Here is an 18048-nt window from a genome sequence, read left to right on the forward strand (position 1 = left end):
TAGTTTTTAAGATTCATCATGGTTCTACATCAAAACATTATGAATTAACCAGCCAGCCTTTCTGGATTTAAAGACCACCACCCAGTCATTTGTACCTCCACCTTCATTATTGATCTAAACACCTGTAAATTTCTCCGAAGATGCAGCTGTGCTTTCCCATAGCTATACCACAGTAATAATTCCACAGCTCACGTATATATCAGAACCAGAAGCCTAGCAACCATTTGAGGATATAAGGAAAAGGAAATCAGCCTACCAGCATTTTATTTAATAATAGTGTTGCTGTGTGTGTGTGGGGGGGGGCATCAAGTGTGCATCTTGGTGTCTTGAAGTACATGGGGACAGAGGGTAGTTAGGATTGCAAAAAGTCAAGGAGTAAAGTTGGAAGGTGACGCAGGCTCTAGTAAGCAGCTGCCTCCTGGCAGGACAAGGTGGCCTGAGAAGCTTGGAAGGAAGTGGAGGTGACAGCATGCTTCATACTTGAACTGCCACTTAGGGGCCGTAGCGGATCGCTCAGGGCTAGAGAGATCCTCCATATTCAGTGTCCTCATTTTAATTGCAGAGCTGACTTAAAGAAACCCGAAGTCTACCTCTCTAATTTCTCTCGACCTGGTTTGTAGTTCATGAAATTCCTTTAACGGGGGCAAAGCAAGCCTTTCGTTTTTTCTTTGCGCTCATTTCACTTTTTGTTCATTAATAAACTTCTTTAAGAGCAGTTTTAGGCTGATGGCGAAGTTGAGTGGAGATCTAAGATGAGAGGGTTCCAGTATATCCCTTGCTCCTACGCATGCACGGCTTCCCTTACTATCAACACCCCCACCGCAAGGAAGCCTTTTGTTTGATGCTTAGAGATGAAAAGGTGGACCATGTAATTAATGGGACAGCATTGCAACCTGTCCTTCTCTCAGATTCATGCCTAATTAGTCAACCAGGACAGAAGACTGATGGTAGACTCTTCTTTCTTGTTAGTGAGAATAGCATGCACTCTGCACTCTTAGCTGCACAGAGTGACTTTCCCGGCTATGTCCCCCCATGGTCCATGTTCTCGGGGGAGACGGTGAAGAGGAGAGGGCTCTGGGCCTAGACTGCCTGCCCTTACAGTCTAGCTCCCCATTTTCTGGTTTCGTAACCTCTTTGTCTCTGTGCCCTTACCTCTAAACAGGGATAGAAATGACAGTAGCCACCCCAGAGGTGGTTGTGAAAGCTACATGAGTTGAGCTGCGAGCAGAAAAGTGCTAAATATACAGGAAATGTTGTGCTTCGCTCTTCCGCCTCCACCAACACCATCATTGCTCATCCTGTCACTTCCATTTTCACACTCCTCCTGTCTGTCCTGGCTAAATCCTACTCTTCTTTTCAACTTAAAGTATGTTGTCACTTATTCTGATGACACCCCCCCCCCCAACTTATCCCTCTCAGATTGTGGCCCCCACTCTCTGCTTCTGTCAACATTTTTAATATTCCCTTTCTGAGCACTTAACACACGATATTGTGGATTCATGTTCACTTGTTTGAGTCTGCCACGGAGCTCTAAGATCGGGAAATACTGTTTTACTTCCTGTCCTTCGCACAGTGCCTGGCATGGTAAATATTCAATAAATCCTCACTGACTCAGCCACAGAACAAATGAGGACAGTTGATGTCAAACGTGGGAGAGAGAGCTTACCATGGAGAGGTAGGAAGGGCCCCCGAGAGGAGGGGAGGCCACTGAGAGCCAGTATCAGCTTCACAGGGTCTAGTAGTTTTTAAGTTTGAGGACAACTAGAAGCTGTGTGTAGATGCATTTTTGTTGTGCAGTTGTAACTAGCTTCATTAAGTAGAAATGTGGCCACTGAGCTGTCTCGCCTAGGACGATACTGTTGTATATGATTGGAAAGTGTATTTAAATCCGGCTAAGCTATGGAGGGAGTTTATTCTGTGAGGGTGGTTAATTGAAGAGTCACTATAATCTAACTAGGGACTTTTCTCATTTTTCAGCAAGTTAATGGAAATATGGAGCTGTATGCCATAGTCTCTTTTACTTACCAGAGTTCAGCAAAGTGGGAGGGCTTATCTTTGGTTACAGGGAAGAAAGTAGTTAGCAAACATATCGTGTTCATAATAATCATTAAAAAATAATTTCGCTGAGCTGACAGAACATGCATGGTGAGAGAATAGCTTAGCTGAGGAGTTTTTGTACAAGTTTGATGGTGTTTCATTGAGGGGCAAAACGGCCTCTGATGAATGCTTTTAACATTTCAGCAGGAAAAGGGGAAAATCACACCTATTTTCCATTAAAAACGACCATCCTTTTTCAGTTATTCTATTAATCTGGCTTGTACAAGGGCCACAGTGAGATCTGCATTTCAGTTTATCCTTGAAAAGGCATAATTGAATAGTTCAGTCAAATCATAAGAGACCGGTAGAAGATTTTTGTCTCTCCTCTTACTACCAGATAGCTGCAGGCTTCACTTCTTAGTGGTTCATCTCAGAGGGTCCACCTTTCCTTCTGCGGTAAAGAAAATCCATCAGAAAGACCATCAAAGTAACATTAAAAAGCTCAAATTTTATAAAAGTTAGGTTCCTGCCAACATTTTCAATTTATCATGCAATTAAAAATGTGTCTCATCCTAACAGCACACAAGGGGAAAAAAGAATGTGAAAATGAGATTTCTTTGGTATCATTAACCCATCTCAGTTGGCTCTTTTATGGTACAGATGGTTTGTTACATAGTCTACTGTTGGCAATTGGGCCGAGGAGGTGGGGGTGCCGTTCAAAGTGTGCATGATAACAGGTGGAAATCTAACTTGTGTGTCTCCATTAATCAGAGACTTCCTCTTGTCTTGAACCTCTTGACTGCTTCATTTTACCGCTTAGACAGCCATGTGATAGGTTAGAAATGAACATTTAGCTTGAGTATAGCTTCTTGGGTTTAATTTGGGATTCTTTGGGAAAATAGGGTAACTGATGAATATAGTATCTCATGAGGGTTAAAAGAAAATCAAAATACTGCTGCTCATGATCAAAATAAGCTCTTAGGTTAATCAGCCCCTCTGTGCCTCGGTTTTCTCAGTTGAAAAATAGAGCTGTTATCAATTCTGACTACTTTAGGGGGACATAGTGACTATAAAATTAAATATTAAAACTGGAAAAATTAGAATAGCTATAATTGATTTAACTTAAAATGGTACTTTAAAGAATTCAACATGGTGGAATTAGGAGAGTTGTATCCATTTCTCTATCTCTTGTTGTCTGTGCCCCTCCAGTCTCACTGTTCCTGAGTTGGCTCTTCTCAAGGTCACCAGTGACCCCCATCTTGGCAGATTCCACGTTTATTGCTCTTCATCTCACTTGATTTTTCAGCCAGCCATGTTCCCTTCTTATGGTGGAGTGTTTCCAGGTTTGGTCCTGGGACCTTTCCTGGGTTCACTCTGTAGACTCTCCCCAGGTATCTCAGCCCCAGCTGGGTTTTGCTTAGTGCCTAGGTGCAGTTGACTTCCAGATCTAGGTCTCCTGCCCAAATCTTGTTATTGTTTCCTAACCTCTTCCAACAGCTTGACCACACCCCACCACCACCCTATCATTCTTTATCACATGCTTTTTATTTTGCTCAGAATACTTGATCTCTATGTGTCTTTTTCACTGGGTAATTTCCTACACTTCTCTCTGAATATCCACAGTGCAGGTCTTACTCATTAGTGCATTCCTGTGCCTGGGACAATGCTTGGTTTGAATGGAGCACTTAACCAGCATAGGATGGGGGAGGCCTCCATCCACAATATCCCCTTATTTGTAGCCATAGGCCTCCTTAGTTGAGAAAGCCTAGTGGGAGGTTTAATAAACAGAGTAGGAGTCCTGTGATTTGTCTTCTTTGCCCGTTTTTTTCAGATAATAAAACTCACGAATGGGTAGAGTACATTAATTGTCATTGATCCAAGTAGAAATGTATACTCAGTTTTGATTACAGTTCTTTTCTGTCTTGGGGGTACTTAGTACTTCTGTTTGTACTCAATAATATTACCTTTAGAGTGCTATTTTTATTCCCATTAGTCTAATGAGTGGCATTTCCATAGCCCTGACATTAAAATATTCTGTAAAGCTCCAGCCACTTGAGAATTGACTTCTCTAAGAGGATTTGCTTTACATGGTAAATATGGAAGTACTGGCATCAGGGAAAACTGGGCTCTTATATTGACCTGACCTGAATTTTCTCAGTCTTTCCCTTTAATGGGTTGTTGCTATCTGGGGTTGTGAATACTTAATAATATCATATGTAATTAATCTGTTTGGAGGTACCTTGCTTTAAGGTAGAATGTATTTGGAATACATTAGGCATGAGCTGATTATCCTTTTTTACAAAAGGATTTATAATAGGAGTCTCTGATATAGCCAGCTATTCTATAATGGAGCATTTAAAGCAAGATTTCATTTATGCACACATTTTCAGGGACATTTTGGCTGCAGTGAGGTCCAGCAGTTTTATACTCCTACCACACATTTGTTCCACAGCCTTAAATACAAGAAACACTTATAAAGCTTTGTGTCCTGAAATAAGATTGGAAGATTCTTTGTAGTCTTAAATTTTGCGTAATGACTTTGTTAATAACTATGTAGCAATGTGCAGGGCACATGAAAAAATACATTTTTCTTCTTAAAATTGCATATAATTATTTCAAAATAACCTTAATCTTTCATAGTTATCTCTTCTGTTTTAGGTTCTAAAACAGTGTATAAAAATTGATTCCCTTTCCTTCTATATATTTACATTCTTGCTTTAAAAGACTGATCTTAACTTATTCCTGTGCAAGGGTAATCGTCTAATGAAATTATAATAGAGTTTTCAGAAATGCTAATTTCTTTATGTGTTCCTAAGAAGTAGTAGGTAATAAATATATTTTCCTCAGGTCCTGAACAGATAAGAAATAAAAGTCTTCTCTTTTAAAAAAAAAATTTTATAGTTTATTTATTTTTGAAACAGAGAGAGACAGTACATGAGTGGGGGAGGGTCAGAGAGAGAGGGAGACACAGAATCTGAAACAGGCTCCAGGCTCTGAGCTAGCTGTCAGCACAGAGCCCGACGCGGGGCTAAAACCCAAGAAAAGAGAGATCATGACCTGAGCCGAAGTTGGTCTCTTAACCGACTGAGATACCCAGGCGCCCCAGAAATAAAAATCTTCTTATGCTGGGATTTGTTACTGAGTGTGTCACCTCTTAGCTTTAATGTGTGCAATGTAGATATTTATTTTATTTAAAAATGTTCTTTGTTTCTGGGTTTCATTTATACTGTGGGTTTATTTTCCAAAGATTTCTAGTTCCTACAATGTCTTCTGTTCCCATTGGACAAACCATTAGTACCTGCACCGTGGGGAGGAGCCTGGCGGTCACGGGACAATAGTCCTGAGAGTGTGAAACGGCCATGACAAAACCTTAGTAAAGCCTGTGAACCTCACTCTTGGAAAATGATCCTTGGTCATCATGCAGAACTGGTTGATGATCTATAACCTTTGTTCTACCCATTTATTCATTCTTCCATGAAGATATGAGGAAAGAGTGAATACGGTTAAGTGAGATATGTATTTGTGATTGAAACGTGATACATCTGCATTTGTCTTTATATTCTACTTGAGTTAAAAGTGGGTTTTTTGGTCAAAAAACCCCCAAAATATGAAAAAATAACAAATTTCTAGTATGTAACAGAAAAATTTTAAAGTTAACTTCTGTCATATTTTTTATCATTTGGCTTGCATTAACTTTTTAATGTAAAATAACAGCTTTGCTCATTTTCTTAGATTTTCTTTTGGGTCGTAAGAAATTATATTTTTTCCAATTTTAGTAGTTTATATGCTACAGCTAGGTTTATATGATGCGACTTGAGCTGTTTTAGCAAATAGAGGACCAGAAAGTAATGGGGAAAGTAATTCTTAGACTGATGGGGGCGCCAAAGAACAAGTGGGTCATTGTCCCAAGAAGACACAATTCCTAAGGCAGTTTTACGTTTTCAGAACAAAGGGTGAGTCCTTTCAAGAATACTGATAGAGACGACCTTACCTGAAGTGATCTGTTATCAAAATTCAGAAGAAATTGGCATACGTATGTTTGTAGTATGAGGTCTAGAAAATAAAGCGATAGATTTTAATGGTAGAAAGTGATTTGGAACTCAGAATCTAGTTTTCAAACTTATTTTCTTGTGTTAGAACCTGTTTTCTATAGGTCTTATTTCAGAGTTGAGTACAGAAAGCAGACGGAGGTGGAGGTGGTTTGACTAAGTGGGGTCCAAGGCTCAGAGTCCCGCCTGCCTGGACCCCCAACATCTGTCTCTTTCTGCTTCCTCTGTTCAGCACCCAAGGTACCATCACAAAACTAAAGACTCCCAGAAGCAGAGCACCATACAAGGGAAAATTGATAAGGGAGACAGATGACATTATAGATTTGGTAGGGATAGGACAGACGAGTCAATGATGGGTGGTCAGACAATTAATTATCCATAGACAACAACAACAAAAAGATTTTGAGTTTGACACTCATCTCATTTAGGAAAATAAATCTTTGGTGCATTGAGAAGTGAAATGTGAAAGGCAAAATCTGTTGACACTTGAGTTCATAGTTTCATTGTTTGAATAACAAGCCCTGGAAACCATTCAGATACTGTAGACAGGAGAATGGATTCATAAATAGTGGCATAGCCATACAGTAGAATACCATGTAGCAATGAAAATGAATGAACTGGACTGCATATTAACTTTTGAATCTCAAAAGCAATCACAAAAGGTTATGTGTAGTCAAATTCCATCTGTAGGAAGGTCAGAAGCAGTCAAAACTGAATAGTATCTTTAGGTGTATGTCCTTACGTGGTGAAAATGTGAAGAAGGAAAGGGTAGGAGCTTAAACCTCAAGCTCAGGGAAGAGATCATGTCTGGAAAGGATAGAAGAAGGTATCATCAGAGAGAAGTACATAGGACTTCAAGGGTAATGGTGCAGGTTCTGTTTCTCCAGCTAAGTGATGGAAGTGCTGTTGTATTTTAAAAATGGTACTAAATGTCTGCTATATTCAGATATTACACATTTCATAAAAAGTACAAATACAACAGTTTTTAAAAGGCCTCTTAAGTCTCCAGAGACACAACTGTATATGTAGTGTAATGTTCCCATGTAGAAGTCTGCCGGAAATTTGGAGCATTCTCTGAGGGCCTGCACCTTTCCACTGAAATGCCATGTCCGTGCCACAGCTATGAATTCCTCCTGGGCTCTAACTGTCCCTTGAATCATTCACGAGAAGATGACTCAGGAGCAAGAGCGCTCCCTGCTGACTTCCTGCCCCCTCCGCTCCCTCATCCTCATGGGCCATGTCCCAACCTAGTGTTGAGTGACGTCAGCAGCTATTCTTCCATTCCCTGTGTTTCCTAGGACTTGCTGGTTCTCTGTTGAGTGTGTACAGATTCATTACATTTGTTTGTCCTGGACGCTTCACTAGGCCTTTAGGATACAGTAATGAACACAACCAAGTTTTGTCTTTGGAGGGCAAAAGAGCAGAAAGTGGCCATGGCTATGTTCCAGAAACTGGCCGTTGACCCCCAGCTTGTGTTCTCTCTTTCCTCCATATGAATAGAGCCCCCGATTTTTTTTTTGCCATGTACGTGGCCTCCCCAAATATCATATTTCTAAGCTTTCCTTGCAGCCAGCCATGAACATGTAATTTAATTCTTACCAGTAGAATGTGCGTGCAAATGAGGTGTGTAACTTCAAGCCTTACATTTAAAGAGAAGGAACAGGCTGACCCCTCTCTCCCCAGCGCAGTGTGGGTGAACACGTCTTCTCGCACAGCACGAATGACATGTGGTGCTGAGCCATCGTAGACCATGCGGGCGAGGCGCCCCTGTCGGTGGTAGAGCAGTGAAATAGAAGCAGCTTGAGTTGGATGCGGTGGTCTGTGTCACACCGCTAATGGCCAGAGCCACTGTACCCTCCCGGACTTCTCCACGAGAGAGGAATAAACCGTCTTGTTTCAGTCACTGGTATTCTGGCCCTCTGCTGCTTGTAGCCCTGCTTCTGTTCTGTTTAATTCAGCAGTGCAAACAAGTGACCCTAGCACTGTGGTAGGCATCAGGATGGCATCGTGCAGATCTGTAACAGGGATGGGTATCCAGTGCTGGCAAGGCAGGGAGGCTCTCATGAGCACTGAAGCTGCAAACTGCTTACAGAAGAAGATGAAGAGAAGCTTTGCAAGTAAAGAAGGTGGGCATTTCAGGCGGTGGTCATGGCAGGCAGAGCCATATAGAAGTGTGAGGGGATAGGCTTTCCTTGTTTCATAACATGAATTAGATGGATATAACTTTTTCTATTAAAGAAATCAGTTTATGTATACAGGTCTCTACTGATTATAATTTGTTACTTTCAGGAACCAGAGATAATAGATGGGACAGGAAAGCTGTTGTTCATAATAACAATCGGGCCATTGTTCATAATAACAAGACGTTAAGAATTGATAGAACTGATGGTGTACCGGTGATGATAGGGAAATAAAAGCCATGCTACACTTGAGCAAAAGCCAAATGTAATCACATACTGGACTTTCTGAAGGGCATTCAAATGGTCTAGCCCTGCCCCATTATTAAAAATTTTGTAGGAAAAGTCACGGTTTTAAATGCAAGTGTGGTAATGTATCATATCAGACTGTGCATGGTGGATCTGGCCGGAGGTATTGGCAGGGTCTGGATGGTGAAGGATCCACCTAACCTAATCCCACAGTACCTTGTTCAGCGTGGACTACAAGTGGCAGCTTGGTTGTGTATGGAGAAGGCAGAGTTCTGTGTGCTCACATCTGATTTCCAGCTCATAATTGTGTGGATGAAAATACGCATCCAGTTACTTTTGGCTTCACCACAATTTTTAACTCAAAAAGCCCATATTACAGTAATATATGATAGTATGTACGAATGCTACATGAATATTGTAACAGTCATAATATAGGATGTTCATTCCTAGAATTGTGATGACATCTACTGAATTGCAGCCAGTTCATTTGCATATTCATGCCCACTTAGCTCAAATAAGTCCCTGTTTGTTTGCACATTAACATCTGATTTCAGCACCAGTTAACTAATTTACATATCCCTGTTCAGTTGGTTAGTGATGTTCATATGTGGAATATTGGTGCAGCTGTTTGTGCTTTGAGTAGCTTGGGGAGTATGGTGGTTTAGTGGAAGGAGTAGCTATTACTCATCTTGCTCTTTCTAGGCGAGTCACGTTACCTTTCTGGGCCCTTGATTGCTCATCTGTATAATGAAGTTAGCAACACTTGCCCTGCCTGTTTTTTAGGGTTGTTGTGCCAATACATGGCCAACATTTCTAGGCCACCTGTATTCTAGACCTGCTCCTGGAACATCTGCGTAGAGGAGGGTTCTAGGTGCCACCGAAGACAAGACTTGCAAACAGACACAGTTTTAATGAACATTCTAAGTATTTTTTGGGAGCATGGAGGAAGAAACACTGAACATTGCCAGGGGGAGTCGTAGAAGGTGTTACAAAAGAGGAATCTTTCTACCGTAATCGGAAAGGTGAGAGTGTCCAGGGAGGGCATGCAGTGCAAGTAGGGAGAAGAGGAAGTCAACACCCTGATGTGTGAGAGCTTCATGGGGTTGTCGGTATTTTGTTGCGGTTGAAGCAGAGAATGTAGGGGAAGATTGGGCTTAGAAAAGGGAGGGCAGGTGGGCACGTCTCAGAGAACCTGGTATGACAGCAGAAAGGCACGTTTTGTCCTCTGGGTGATATGGAGCCCTCCAAGGTTTAAAGCAGGACAGTGACGTAATCAGAAATGCATTCTGGAGAAGGTATTGTGGGAGCTCTGTGGAGGACAGATTGAGTACAGTGAGGCTGGAGGGGGGCAACTTGTGTCGTTATGTCAGGTGGAAGCTTATAGAAGATCATGGCAGCATTTTAGGAGGTAATAGTGGAGAGGATAGAGGAGGGGAGTACATCTAAAAGCTAATTTTGAGGAAGAATCAAGTGGACATGATGACTCTGTGTGGAGCTTTAGCAAAGATAAGTGTTTTGTTAGTTTTTTTTTTTTTTTTTTAAGTTTATTTACTTTTGATAGAGAGAGTGGCAGAGAGAAAGAGAGAGGGAGACAGAGAATCCCAAGCAGGCTCTGTCAGTGCAGGGCCTGACATGGGGCTTGAAATCACGAAATGTGAGATCGTGACCTGAGCAGAAATCAACAGTCAGACATTTAACTGAGTGAGTCACCCAAGTGCCCCAAGAAGAAGGTAGTTTTTTTTTTTTTTTTAATATTTTTATTTATTTCTAGGAGAGAGAGAGAGACAGTGTGAGCAGGGGAGGGTTAGAGAGAGAGTGAGATACAGACTCTGAAATAGGCTCCAGGCTCTGAGCTGCCAGTCAGCACAGAGCCCGATGTGGGGCTCGAACCCACGAACTGCGAGATCATGACCTAAGCGAAAGTGGGACGCTTAACTGACTAAGCCACCCAGGCGCCCCAAGAAGAAGGTAGTTTTAATGGAGTGTTACATACGGGTGAAGATAGCATTTTTTTAAACCTATATTTTCATGTTTCTCTTTTATTTTTGTTTAGATCTGTCTAGTCTAATATAATGGCAACTAATCTAACCTGATCTATTATCAAGTCTGTCATAGATAAGACTTTCAGCAGTGTTTGATTACCTGTTGCGAACCGACGTCTGATGTCAGAGCTCAGGTTTTCTTTCTTTCTTCCTTCCCTCCTCCTCCTCCTCCTATTTTTAAATTGCAAATACCACTTTCTTCTTTTTAGGCTTTGTTTAATCTGTTAATTTGAGTGCTCATTTCATACTCTCTGTAGAATACAATTCTTTATTTTTTATTCATAGAAGAAGCTGTATTCAAGCTACCGTTCATCTTTCTTAACGGCTTGCTCTGGGATTTTATGCAGGTCCTTAACTGGTTTTCTCAGAGAGAGAGAAGTTACATGACTTCTATGACTCTCCATCAGTCCAGAACTCTAGGTTCTGGATTCTCAGTACTTGGTCACTATATGTCCCTAAAGATCGGAGTCTAGAGACTAGTTACAGGTTCAGAGCGTGGTCTCTGCAGTCAGGCTTACTACCTGGGTGCCTGGGTAAATTAACTCTTCCGTGTGTCAGTTTCACTTTCTGCAAATTGAATAGAATACATGTAAGTATATAATATACTTAATGTCACAGGGCCAGAGTGAAATGTGTGAACACGTATAGAGTGCTGAGAACTGTGCCTGGCACATATGAAGTAATGACTAAGTGTTAACTATTGTTAATTTATCTGAGGTCTCACCCCCCTGGATTCACACATAGAAGACATTTAAATTCACACATAGGAGACACTTCCGATTTTAAAAATTAATGAAAAAAGGATTCAAGTAAAATAGATTCAAGTAAAATCTCCTAGAGTGGTCCTTAGACACTCTTTTTTTCCCCTGCTTTCTTCTTTGGCAAAAGTTCTTTGAGAGTGTTGGAAAAACATGCTCGACATCAGTGGTCATCCCAATCAGACAGTGGTAAGTGACATCCACTGCAGTGGCCTGGGTGGAATTCACGTACGTCTCTAACCAAGAGGGCAGCACTTAGTGACTCCTTAGTGATCTGCTCTTAACCACTCACATCCACCCCAGACGTAAAATCTCACGGCAATCATCAAAGTGGCCATTTCTCTTCAAAGTCATTTTGATATTCAATGCCACTAACTCTGCATTTTACTACATAAGTAATTGAGAATGATTAGCATATGGCTAAAAAAAAAAAAGGAGGTTAAAATGGAAAGGTCATTCCTTCTCATTATGAATGAACTACCTTACATCTGATCGTTTGGCCATGTGTGAGGGTGCTGTTGGCTTGCCTGCCCCTGGCCTTCATTCTGAAGTCTCTTCCTGGCTACCAGTGAAAACAAAGAACAAAGAGAAAAAGGAGTTTTGGTCTAACTTGTAATTTACTAAAGATTCTTAACTTAGAAAGTCCTAGAACAACTAGCAGAGATCTCAAATTAGTACCTTAAAGGGAAATGACCTTTTGAAAACAATGTAAGTTCTTAAAAACAGTAAAAGGTGTATGACTGAAACATCTAATACAAAAGAGAACAAAAAGAGAAAAGAAAAAAAGGAAGGAAGGAAGGAAGGGAGGAAGGAAAAGATTACAGCTATTCTGAAAGAGAAGTTTTAGACTTGGCTTGGAAGGTGATCAATGAATTGCTTGTCCACATAGTTCCCCACAGCACGGCTGCAGGAAGTGGCTGGAAAAAAGTGAGGTTGTAGAGGCGACAGACCACCATTCATCTCTGATTATGTCTTCTTTCTAGATTCTGTGACTCTTATTGGGAATCAGTAACTCTAACTCCTCTTGAATCCCTTACTGGATCATTTAAAAGAATTGTCAAGTGAAGATAATAATAAAAATAGTAATATAGAAAAAAAAGAATAAACAGAAAGGACTCATTTCATAGGAACTAAAGCTCATACATTAGAGATAATTGTATTGAAGTGGAATATACCTACAATTAAGTGTGTAACTTATAATTTGTAACTGGCTCACTTACTTTTCGAAGTAATAATATATGTTATGTACACCGAAATTATCTCTAATAATTATACAGTTACACACTTTATTGTAGGTATATTCCACTTCAATTAGATATACAGCTGAATTTTTGAGTGTGTGCGTGTGTGCACATACCCCTCCCCACACACACCCATGTAACCAGCCCCCAGAAGACTTTCTTATGCCACTTCCTAGTCAGTACCACCCCCTCAAAGTAGCCACTCTTCTGATTTATAATGTTGTCACTTAATTTTGCCTATTCTTTAGATCTGTATGAATAGGAGCATACAGTATCTTGTTTACTAGCTTCTTTTGTTCATGAGATTCATTCATGTTATTGTATGTATCAGTTTGTCTTGCTGTATATTCCATTGTATGACTGTAGGACAATTTATTCATTCTCCTGTTAGTGGACATTTATCATTTCTACTTTGAGACTGTCACAAATCTGCTGTAAATAATTTTGTACATAAACACTCATCTCTCTTAGGGATGTACCTGGGATAGAATTGCTGAGTTATGAGACAACTTTATGTTTAGCTTTAGAAGATATGAACAGTCATTTTATAATCATAGAAATGAATGAGAAAGTGCTTGAGAACTTCAGTTGTTTTCCATCCTCACTAAAATGTGATTTTATCAGCCTCTTAAGTTTGTGCCATTCGGGTGAATGTGTAGTGTACCTTATTTTCATTTTTGAAAAGAAACTCTAAGCTCTCCCTAATTGTTCCACTTCTTTCCTTCCTTCAGTCTGGCAGGAGTTTCTGGATACAGTTATTTAGTTTACAGGCTATATCCTGATCCACTGATTTAGCACAGCTTTCCATAGAGGAGTGACCTTGTTCTTCTTAGCAAGGCCTAATGGTGTATATACATTTTTACCCAGAATTCTTGGGTAGCCTTTCTTGCTAGAAATCACTTATTAATTTGTTAGAACTTTTGAGGTGGAATATAAAGATATTTTCTCTCTTCCCTCTGTGCCTTTTTTTTTTTTTTTTTTTGGTTGATGACTTTCTATTTTGAATTATACGCTTATTACATGTATCTATTGATATTCCTGCCGGTGGTAGGCAGAGCTCTAAAATGACCCCAAGGCCCCGCAACCTTTATCATTCCTCCTCTTGTGTGTGGGCTGAATCAGTGAATATGATGACTGTCAGTCCCATGATTAGGTTACATTATATGGCAACTGTCATAGGATTTTCCAGATGTGATTAAAGTCCCTAATGATAGTCTTTACATTATTCAAAAGAGAGATTATCGTTGGTGGGCCTGGCCTAACCATGTGAGGCCTTAAAAGAGACAGGAAGCAGTAATAGCTGCTGGCCTTGAGGAAGTACTTCTTACGGGAAGAGTGTGCTACATGGCAAGTGCCTGAGGGTGGCTTCTAGGAGCCACAAGGAACCCCTGTCCAATAGCCCAGCTGGAAAACAAGGGCCTCCGTTCTACAACCACAAGGAACTGACTTCTGCCAACAACCTGAATGAGCTAGGAAGAAGACCTTGAGCCTCAGATGAGGTTGCAGCCCATGTTGACACCTTGTTTTTAGATTTTAACAAGGCCCTGAGCACAGGACCCAGCTAACTCATGCCTGGACTTCCGACCAACAGAAATTGTGAGCTATTTGTTACACATTAATAGAAAGCTAGTCTAGCACCCAATCTTGATACTCCATGATTTTCCCTTTGAGACTCTCAAGTATTTCTCAGGCTAATGGGTAGGAGTTGCTAGAATAGTTCTTACTCTAAGCAGGGAAAAGAACCACATTCATTCTAGTTGTCAGTCTTACTCCCTGCCTTTCCGCTTCTCTGTGATTCTAGTTTGGAAGCTGAGAGGGACTTTGAGAAAGGATGGAGGTCTAATAGTTTTTCAGTGTTTCCATAGACTTTATAGTGGGGAATAATAATTTAAAAATATTTATAATAATGTATATACGCAACAGTACAGGACCATCACCGTCATGATAACCTTCTGAGGCAAAGCAGTACAGATTCCGTTACCTCTCCAAGCTGGCTGTCCCTTGAGCACTGGATCCTGAACATGTTCCAGTCAGACCCACATTCTCCTCTTCTCCCCACCGGCCCCCAAACCTGCTCTTCTTTTAGTGTATGTACGTGATTTCACTAAATGTGATTGTTGACTTAGCAGTTGCTAAACCTGGGGGTCGTCCTTGTCTTCCACCTGTGCCGTGTGCCGTTATTCCACCAGCAGGTTCTGCCCACACTGCCCCCTGAGCCATCTGCTGTGACACACCAGCAACTGTTTGTTGTTTTAAAAGCGACTCACCTCCACCCAGGTTCCGACTGCTATTACTTCTTGGTTGGTCCTGCCTTGAATCCGTCCAAACCATTCGTTACACTGGAACCAGAGTAATTTAAAAGTACTTCGTGATTTTTAAAAATATCTCTAACTCCCAAGTACCATGGCCTTACCATGCATAATGATGTTCTGCCTGATTTGCGCACCACTTACACCCAGCCTCTTTGTGGCCCCTCTTCTGATGACAGCCATATTGGGCTCCTCAGAATATGCCACGTCCCTTCAGGCCCTGACGCTGCCTCATATGCTCTTCCCGATTCATAAAATCGGCTTGCCCCACCTTCTCTTTGTCTTGATAACTAGTTGTCATCTTTAAGGTAGTTCTCTGCTTTAAACGATTTTTAAATAATGCTTATTAAGTACTTACCATGGTCAATCAGTATTCTAAAAGATTTTACTTGGAGCGTCTCCTTTTATTCTTTAAAATATTACTTCCTTGAGGAAGCTTACCTTGTTTTCTTTTTTTCAAAACCCCATCCCCTCCAGGACTAGGTTAGCTTCCTGATAGCACATGACATGCTTGTAATGACTTAGCATTTTGTTATTGTTTGTGTAAAATGTGTGGTCATTATTTATTTTAAGTTCCAAGCAGATGGGTCCATGTCACTTGAGCTTACCTTACATCTCAAGTTCCTCATTCAGTGTCTGGCATATACTATGCACACAATAAATATTCATGCTTTTTACAAATGCAAGAAGTTCAATATTACACATTAACCAGTGGGGAACTAGATAGAAGCTTAGGTCTTTTCTCTTGAAGTCTGGAACTTTTTCCAGTATGTTAATGATACTTGAGGAGATACATGAATATATCATAGATTATATTAGGGAGGAAGACAAGGGACACCAGTATTTGAGAGAAGAGGGCGAAGTTCCTGAGCTGTCAGTTTTTTTGAGTACATACATAATTAACATTTGACTTTCATAATCCTTTTGTCTAGTAGGTCCTTATTTTCTAGCTTTTTATGCTGAAGAACACCTTGGCTTATAGAGGTTAAGTAACTTGACCAGTCACACAACTGCTAAGTGATAGAATTGAACAATTGATATCATAGAGTTTACTATATAGGGTTTGCAAAAATAACTTGCATTTGAAATAGCTGGTGCTTGTTTCTCTTTTACTGAGATAATCTATATACACTAAGCCACATCCATTTAGCATGAACAATTTGATGAGTTTTGAGACATGGGTTTACCTGTCATAATACAGAACATTTTCATCACTCAAGAGTTTCCTTGTGCTACCCTTTTGTAGACTATTTCTCTTTATTCCCAGCCTTAGGTAACTAGTGAAGTGATTTGTCCCAGTAGTTTAGCTTGCAATTTCTAAATTTTATGTAAATTGATTCATACAGTAAACAGTTTTGTGACTGGCTTCTTTCACAACGTAATGATTTTGACATATATCCATATTACTGCATGTTTCAGTAGTTCCTTTTTACTGCTGAGTGGTACTCTATTGAATGGATATACCACAATCAAAATGACTTTACTACTTTGTTTATCCTTCAAGCTGCACATGTGTGTTTGGGTTGTTTCCAGCTTTTGGTTACTGTGAACAATGCCGCTCTAAATATTCATGTACAAGTCTGTATGTGGCACATAAATTTTCAATTCTCTCAGGAATATCTTGGTGTGGGATTGTGGGTCCAATGGTAGGTGTCTGTTTAACTTTTTAAGAAACTGCTAGTTTTTTTTAAGTGAGAGTATCGTTATGTATTTCTACCAGCAGTATATGCCATCACTTGGTGGTGTCAGTCTTTCTAATTTCAGACTTTCTGGTGGGTGTATGGTGGTATCTTGTGTTGGCTTGTGAATTTTTCAACATAATCATACTGATGGTAGAAGGTGATACAGCTGTGGGTTTGAGCATTCCGTGTTCAAGTCAGAATCAACCTGAAGTCCTTTTTCTCTTGTTGTAATAATTCGTCCAGGCCTGTTATCCTGTCATTTCTTTTAGCAGAACTTTTGGTATATCTGCCTTTGTGAAATTTAGAGGAAGTAGACATAACTATCTTATAAGTCAACTGGGGAGCCCATTCATTTTCACTTATGTTAAAAATAGTGCTTGTTAAATATACTCATTGTGCATCGTTATTGTTCCAGCATCTTCTGAAAGTTTGTATAATATTATTAAACAGCAGTGAGTGAATTCTAAATAATTCCTGCTCTGAAGCTGAAAATTCCCAATTGTTGCCTTATTAGTAATCATAGGATTAATGCAAAGTGCTGCTAATTAAGACTTGATTTTTTTTCTCTCTGAGTGCCACCATGGCAGCAAATGGTATCTTATACTGACAAGCTGTAAATTAAAATTTGCAGAATGCAAGACCCAGTCTAGGGAAAATGAAGTTATGTATAGGTGACTTGTTCCATTTGAATTAATCAAAGGGCTGCTGGGGCTGCTGGTGTAGACCAGCTGTGTTCTGTGATGACAAAAACGAATCTTGACATTTTGGATAATGAAAATCCAGTTCACCACCTCTTAGAGATATGTATGATAATATATTGTCAGTCAGAAGCAGAGGGAAGGAGGGAAACAAAAAAACCCTGTGTTATTAAAATAGACAATGTGACAAGTGGACATTGTTGGATCTCCAGTTTCTAGGGGGAAAAATGCCAAGGGAAACCTCTTTTAAAAAAAATGATAGGAATAGCTGTTTTATGGGAGGAGGGCAAAAAGATTTGACTTTTGATGCATGACCTCTGTGACAGTTGACTTTGTTCATGATGCCTAGTTTCATGGTTTATTTTACCGGGGTGCAGGGTGAGGCATGAAAAGCCCGGGAATGAGACTCACTTTTTCAGTTTGACAGTATTAATGCAATCATCTAGTTTATACCTTGTAAGCCCACTTATTATTTCTTTCTGCGCGTGTTTTTTCTAGTTTAGCGGATTAGCTGCACCGTCTCTTCAAAGGCTATCCAATCAAGGAGGGGTTATTAAAACCAGAGCGATTTATGACTGAGAATTAATTAGAGAAGCATTTTCATGCAAAACATCCAATTTTTTGATTAGCAATGGAGCAGGGCTGCAATTAACACTCTAGGAAGCTTAAATTTCCAGCTTTTTGATTCTCAGGAAATGAGATTATCAAACCAGGGTCAGACACTTGACAGCAAAGCGGGGGTGGGGGAGTGTGAAATTATATGTAAAAAAAAAATTGTCTTTTGATTTTACTTCTAAGATTGCCAT

At 40.2% G+C, this 18048-nt stretch overlaps 1 protein-coding gene across 3 annotated transcripts in view; it reads left to right on the forward strand.

Annotated features, from left to right (window-relative positions):
- The window catches only part of EXOC4 (exocyst complex component 4), a 752259-nt gene that overhangs the window by 206983 nt on the left and 527228 nt on the right, over positions 1-18048 (forward strand). The gene's annotated exons all lie outside the window — the stretch shown is intronic.

This window comes from Hyaena hyaena, unplaced genomic scaffold, assembly GCF_003009895.1.
Source record: "Hyaena hyaena isolate Hyena2069 unplaced genomic scaffold, ASM300989v1 scaffold_8, whole genome shotgun sequence".
NCBI classification, from domain to species: Eukaryota; Metazoa; Chordata; class Mammalia; order Carnivora; family Hyaenidae; genus Hyaena; species Hyaena hyaena.